This window comes from Aptenodytes forsteri, unplaced genomic scaffold (genome assembly GCF_000699145.1).
Source record: "Aptenodytes forsteri isolate BGI_AS27 unplaced genomic scaffold, ASM69914v1 Scaffold108, whole genome shotgun sequence".
Classification (NCBI taxonomy): Eukaryota; Metazoa; Chordata; class Aves; order Sphenisciformes; family Spheniscidae; genus Aptenodytes; species Aptenodytes forsteri.
The window spans coordinates 699,736-707,198 of NW_008794448.1; the positions used below are offsets into that span (position 1 = coordinate 699,736).

Below are 7,463 nucleotides of genomic sequence, written 5' to 3' on the forward strand. Positions count from 1 at the left end.
GATTAGTCATGTCACCACGACAGTACATCTGTTCTCTTTTACTTCCACTTTCAACTATGTTTCATGCTTAGTAGGTAGGCTTGAATGAACTTCTTACACATGTGCATTCATGTGTTCGGGGTTTTTTGAGTTTATTCTGGTTTGTATAAATTGCTTATTTAGATCTTTGTAATGACAAAAAGAATAAGTTGTAAATGCTGATCGTAAGGTTGGCGTACAAAATCCCTCAACATTGTTTCTTTGAAATGAGAAACAATCTTCACATACCAATATTTCTTAGTATAAGTAGCTAAATGGCTTTCAAGACTTTCCAATTTATATATGCCAATGACCTAAACCATTCAGAAAATCAGAATTATATTTATGATTTTTTTCTACACTTCTTTGACAAATTAGGAGCTTTAGACTTTTCTATCAGTCTTAACATGCATGAAATTTTATTAGATGCATAAAGAATAAAAGGGAGTAATTTTTAAGGTTTTATCTGTTTTCACAATAAAAAATTTCTTCTGTATTCACTAACCTGAAGAAAGTAAGATTTCAGAACAAGGCCCAAAATAATTGAGAGTTAATGAGGATATAAGATCTTTTCATAGCTGAAAAGAAAACTGACTCCCCAAAAAATAAGACTGAGACTCAGAGGCTGCTGGAAGCAGATAGCTGCTCAGTGGGAGAATCATCATAATTTTAAGAGAGTTCAAGTGAGGTAAGCCTGGAGGCATTTTAGATGCTAATATATTATCTTCAGAAATCATATGGGTAAGACAAGGCAGTGAAAGATTAGTGCTCACTAATACAAACAGTCCCCAGTAATCTGAAAATAAAGTTTTAAAAGTTCCTAAAATGTCATTATGATGGCTAAGTGAATATGTTTCACTTGCTCTTCAAGTTCATTTTGATTACTGTGCCAACCAGTTGTTAATCACGGGAAACATTTTAAACCTCATAATATAACAGTCTCAAAGCAACATTTATAAGTCAGCTGAGAAAGAACTAGATACACAGGCTAACCACGACTAGGAAATCTGGGAACACTTCCTAGTTCCAGAGGCCAAATGAATGCTCTCACTGAATTTAAATCAAGGAAAAACATAAGTGTGCACTGCATCCTGCTTTACACTGAAAAGAAACAGTTACCTACTAGAGGGAAGGCAAATCTAGAAGAGCTATAAACAACCAAGTATGGATAAGAACAAGGTACGCAGTTTTTGTGCTGTGGTTGTAGAAGTGTTAGCTATACATGGCTGTGAAACAGGAGGCGTGTAAATCACAGTAGTGTGCACATATAATTTATTTGAGACTATAAATAAGTAGCTATATTTTCTGACTGTGACATTCCTGCTTTTAGTGATTGGTATGATATTCTATTACTTCAGTGGCTTTCATGTGACTCCATGCAGAATGTAAAGATAACAAATACAGTCTAGTCCCAGATAGGAAGTGCAAAAACTTCAGAAAGTCAGGCAATGATTGAATAAACTTTGTTTAAATAATGTCTTACTAAATAGTAGCACAACCCCTTAAACATATAAGCAGCATTCCACAACCCAGTGGAAGGACTAAACAATTTTTCACCTCATGCTATACAGAATGATATTTCTCAATGGTGAGAAAGGTTGAGTTTCCAGGATGCACTAGTTAAATGGTGGAGTGCAATGGTGCAGAATTCTGCAATGGTGGTCAGGCATCTATGTAACATGCAAATCTCAGCGATCACATTTTCTATTCCTTAGGTTGATACTGTGAGTCATAAAAGAACAGAATAAAAATAGAAGATGTCATAAAATTGAATATTTTCTTTTCTGTATAAACCGGGCAGATCAGGATTATTTGGTTTGTCCAATTATGATAATGTAGTCCAGATACTAGCAGAAAAACTTAAAGCAGAAAGCTGGTTGTGTGTCCTGAATCGTTATTAAACAGGATGATATGTAGCAAAGACTGTATGTATGATAGAAGCAAAAGAATTGAAATGCCATACAAATATATTTTTGAGAACTTGGATCATTATTAAAAAAAGAGGGAAAAATTACCTTTGTTTGGTGCTCTCTGAGCAGAACAAGGAAATGCGGACACAATGTCTTTGGCAATAGCTCAGATTCACACTGGTTTTCGAGTTTTTTCTGTTGGCCTGGAGCCATTGCATAATATACAGATATAAAACATAGGTAAGAACTGGATGTCTGTAAACCGTGTATATATAATATGCTTTATGGTTATTCTAGGAGACAAACCCTGTATTATATGCTGAAAGCCAAGCCTGCACCACCTAATTTGCATGCATAACTTTTTAACCAATAAACCATATTTTTAGTACCAGAGTCCGTATGAAAGGCTGCATCTGCCTGTTCACAGACACCCTGAGAAAACACCAATCCATTCAGGACCTTTTCTCTTCTTATTATTTTTTTTTCTAAAGACAAACTTTGACTTGAATGCAATTGAAAACCCCAAAGCATGTTATTCAGTTATATTTCACATCAAAATTAAATGTCAATTAAGGTTTAAAGACTTGTGCAAATATTCCTCTTACTAACACAGATTTCCTTCTCTCTGGTTGGCACGGCCCACGCCTGAGCTCAGATGGAGCCCATGGGCAGGGCTGTGGGTGGAGGCTCTGGGTGAGGCTTGTCAGGACTGCTAATGCTCATTAGCTCACTCAGGGCCCTGCCAGTCACCTTCTTTTTCACCACAGTTATGCCTCAAGCTGCAAAAAGATAGACTAAGAAAAAATTCACTGACAAGTGTATTTAATTTCTAAAAAAATAAACTATTACAGAAAAATGTTATCCTGGCTTACTCTGCAGCAGACATATGGACAAAATCCGACAGGTAGTGGCTGACCATCTGATTTCTTTCTTATGCAGGAATACTGGTTTGGTTTAAGAGAGCTTTGTCTGCAACGCGGCAGGATGGAGACAAGATCTGATCTGTAATGTTTGACTAGTAGGGAAGCATTATGCTGACTTTTGTCTGTCCTTTTCCTAGAAAGCCATCATGAGGAATCAGGTGCCTCTTATTTTGCTGGTTTTTTTAAAGTAATAAAATAATTCAGTATCCCTTTTTTTCCTTAGAAAGTAAATGTATTGATGAATCACTTCAAACAATGCTAATCAACAGTGTGAGAAGTCTGCAAGAAAGGACATTGACAGGCAAAGTACTATTACTAATTTATTTGTCTTTTTATGGTTCAGTTAGAGGAATATCTTAGGGAGTACAGCACATGTCAGTGTTGTCAGATGTTACACGGTAGCTGTCAGAGTTTTGACTGATGTACAAGCACTACCTGCTCATGTTTGCCCTTCCTTTCTGTCGAGTGCACACAGGTAAGACAGCTTGTTGGTAATTTTTATTTAATGCTTTCAGCATCTGCAGCTGCTTTTTTATTAAAAGTTCTGACAATGAGAGATTCCACTCACCGAGATTTCCAAGATTTCCACTGCAAGGGTTTCATCACTTAAAGAAGATTTTCCTCTGGGATTAGAACACTCCTCACATTCTTTTTCTGATGTCTAGTGGTCTCGGAGATAACTTTTTATGTTTTAATTTACTAAACTTCTCTGAAAAACTCATGTTAAAGAAATAAAATCACAGAACTTAAGGGTGCAAATGGCTTTGCATGCTTGAGAGAAGGCATTTTTTCTTTTCAATAGTTTTTTCTGACATAGACATGTCTTAAATCTCACTTTACCCAGAAAAGCACATCTCGTTTTGAAGACTTCTTTGCAGAAAATAACTGCAACTATGTGTCCAGGGAGGTGTGACTATCACACAGACTGTAATCATCTCTCAGCCATATATGTAAATCATACATCAACAATTGCCAGATAAAAAAGGAGGCATTACTTTTTAGTGTGCAAAATCAGATGAAGCCTTTAAACATAAATTACAAAATGGCAAGATCTATTTCTTAATGTAATGCAACAAGAAGCAAGAGCAAGAACGTTTTTGAAGGAAAGGGGCCAAAAATAATCTTATGCTGGGAAGCCCAATTAGCTTTATGGATGACCAGTTTTAGTTTTGAGATGTGGTGTACTTGTTTCAGGGAAGGAAAGGATGTTGCTCTTAGATGCTGAAGTGAAACCTTTTCAACATTTAGAAGGTCATTCCAGACACCGAATACTACAGAAAAATTTCAGCATACTATCTTAAGGCTATTTCTCCGGTATTGTCAGCCCGGTGAATCCTAAGCCTTAAAGGAAATGCCCATGTTTGGCATTGGCAATATTGAAAAATATTTTTATTTTTTTTTCTCTAACTATGGAGTTTAATTTGGAACAGAAATTCCCTTTTGCTACGTTTGGTTCCTTTCCCCCCCTTTGTAGATGTTCCGGGCAGTGGCATGGGGCACGGGATATGTTTCCAGCCATCCGGTGGTTGCCTCCACTATTGTAAGCACGTGGCGCTTGCCTTGGCGGGTTTGTGGGAGTGTGATATAATCCATCTGCCAGGCCTCCCCATATTTATATTTCAGCCATCGTCCTCCATACCAAAGAGGCTTTAACCGCCCGGCTAGCTCAGGCGGTAGAGCATGAGACTCTTAATCTCAGGGTCATGGGTTCAAGCCCCACGTTGGGTGCCAAAAAAGGACTGTCGTGGTTTAACCTCAGTCAGCAACTCGCTCACTCCCCCCTGCCCTGGTGGGATGGGGGAGAGAATTGGAAGAGCACAAGTGAGAAAAACTCGTGAGTTGAGATAAAAACAGTTTAATAATTGAAAGAAAATGATGATAATAATACACAAAGCAAGTGATGCACAGTACAATTGCTCACCACCCACCGACCGATGCCCAGCCAGTCCCCGAGCAGCGGCCCCCCCGGCCAGCTTTCCCCAGTTTATGTACTGAGCATGACGTCACATGGTATGGAATAGCCCTTTGGCCAGTTTGGCTGTGCCCCCTCCCAGCTTCTTGTGCACCTCCAGCCTTCTCAGTCGGCAGAGCATGGGAAGCTGAAAAGTCCTTGGCTAGTGTAAGCATTACCTAGCAACAACTAAAACATGGGTGTGTTATCAACTTTGTTCTCCTCCTAAATCCAAAACACAGCACTGTACCAGCTACTAGGAAGGAAATTAACTCTATCCCTGCCGAAACCAGGACAGTAGACCTTCACATTCTGTCTTTTCATCTGAGCACCTGATTCCACTCTTTGGTTAGCAAAGGCCAGTGGAACAGAGAGCAGATGGGCAGCAATGCCATGCACGTTTCTCTTTGACCACTCATTTACTTATCAAAAAGTTATAAGTGGCAGAGTTGTGCAGTATAAATTTTATTTCTTGTCTCCCAAGTAATGTGAAAATCAGTGTCTAACATAACTTTTAGAAGCTTCTGCTGTAATGGTTTTGTTTTTGTTTTTTTTTTTACTGCAGTGCTGATTTTGTTATTCTGAGACCGTATTTGTCTCACCGGGGGTCACTTTTCACTCAAAGGAATGTGGTTCTGCTCTATGTCTTCAAGGAATGATAGCAGCCCTGTGATTTCTATGAACTCCGATGTTTTCAGGATATCCGCCGTGAAAATCATGCATTCGCAAGAATCGAAGCTCTCTGGCAATCCCTGGAGGTAAGCAAGTCTGCATTTTGAAGCATGAGTAGGAGCAGTGATGAAAAATGTGAGCATTTGTGTACCACACGCATGCAGCTCTATTGAAAAATTTATCCAGTCTCCAGGTTGATTCTAATAGTAATGTAGGATGAAAATGTGAGTGGAAGCATTCATAACGAATATTAATAAAAGAATAAATCAAGATCCTGAATATTTAGGATACTGGCAGAATTGGGAGCCACACAAGTAGAAAATACCAACTTTTATCCAGAGTTATAGTTCTTGCAGTGCAGAATGGAATTTTTTAATGCTAGCTGCATAGACTTAATTTAGTCTTAATTTATTAGTATTTACTTAGCAGTTTGAGTTTTTTTCCTTTGGGTATATAAAGCAAAGTATTGGTATTACAATATCGAGGGCAGAATTTGGTCTTGGAGTCTGTCATTCCTTTCAGAAACAATGTTGTCTTTCATTTCTTAAAACCTAGTTAAGGCCCTGATTTTAATCTCTCATTATGGCCAGCAGTATTTAACCTGATCTTCATTCCACAAAAGTACCTCAGCAAGTACTTACATTTCGCTGAAGGAAATGCAGCATAAGAATATGTTTAAAGTGAAGCACAAAGCTAAATATATTTTGGGAAGGAATGAATTTACATATATGCTTAAGTGCTTTGCTGAAATAAGGCCAACATAGTAAATATATGTAAAGGTAACAGAATGTAGGAGAAAATCCTGGCCATGCTGAAGCTGAAGCAAAATTCTTAAGGGGAATGTAGCTTTACTGAAGGACTCGAGGGTGAAAATACAAACTGAAAGGCTATCCTTAGCAAATCTGAGTGAGCTTTATGTAGGTGTAGCTCTTTTTTGTCTTTACTGTTGTAAGCTGTTAAGCACATATTGGTGTTCAGCTGAGTTGAAATTTAGAGTTTCATATTTTGAAGGACCTTAGTAAAAACGTCTTAATCTTTTTAAGCAATCTTTTATTAACAATGATGACAAATGCAACATTTTAAGATGAAAAACTCAGATATTTCAAAATCCATTTTTCACATTGAAGAGGAGGTATTAAAAACTTATCCTTAAGCCATTGCTATTACTCTTGTTAAATATATTGTTTGTAATATTCATAGGAGATGCTGACTGTGAATATTTTTAGACTGAAATAGTGTGACTGCAGCACAAATGTGCTGTTAGTATATTCCCAATTTCCTAAATCTATCTGGAATGTGCTTGAGATTTTACAGGAGGACCAACCATTTGTTTTAAAGTTCAGTCACCAATGGCATCCAAAAGCATAATTGTTTGTGTTCTGTGGCACTGAAGCTTTTGGGTCTATAGCTTTTGCCAGTATCCCCACTGAGGCATATAATCTCAGCATTTTAGATGGATATTTAAGTTTATAGGGTGCAAAGATATTCTAATTGCCTCCACTTAAAGAGATCCTAGTTTAAAAATCATATTCACAGATGAAATCTTGGCTAGAATGTAATTCAATTTTCATTTCTACAGGGAATTTATGCACACAGAAGATTACTTGATGATGACTAGAAGTGCTAGTCTTCAAATATAACATTTGTTATATTATTTGCATACAGTTCAATACTTTTTCAGGTCTTTATCACAGACCAACACAACCTTTCACTTGCTTTCTGCAGCTGTTTATATCAGATTTAGACAGTAATCAGAATTTTCTTTGACCTTTGATAAATGAAGTCTTGATCATGAACACTGGTTGACCAGTGTAAATGGGGAACCTGAATTGCAGCTATGAAGGGACTTTATCAGTAGTCAGGAAGACAGTAAACCCTCATGAGGCATGCAAATCCTACCAGTTAACATTGTTATGAGATAGATCTTATTGCCTTGACAATTTCACATCATCCCCTGAAGACAGCTACTTTCTTTAGTCTTGTTTATAG

At 37.5% G+C, this 7,463-nt stretch overlaps 1 non-coding gene across 1 annotated transcript; it reads left to right on the top strand.

The window, feature by feature from the left end:
• Positions 1 to 4,506: 4,506 nt before the first annotated feature.
• Positions 4,507 to 4,579, top strand: TRNAK-CUU. The gene has a single exon. It is a non-coding gene; the product is annotated as a tRNA-Lys (tRNA).
• Positions 4,580 to 7,463: the final 2,884 nt, after the last annotated feature.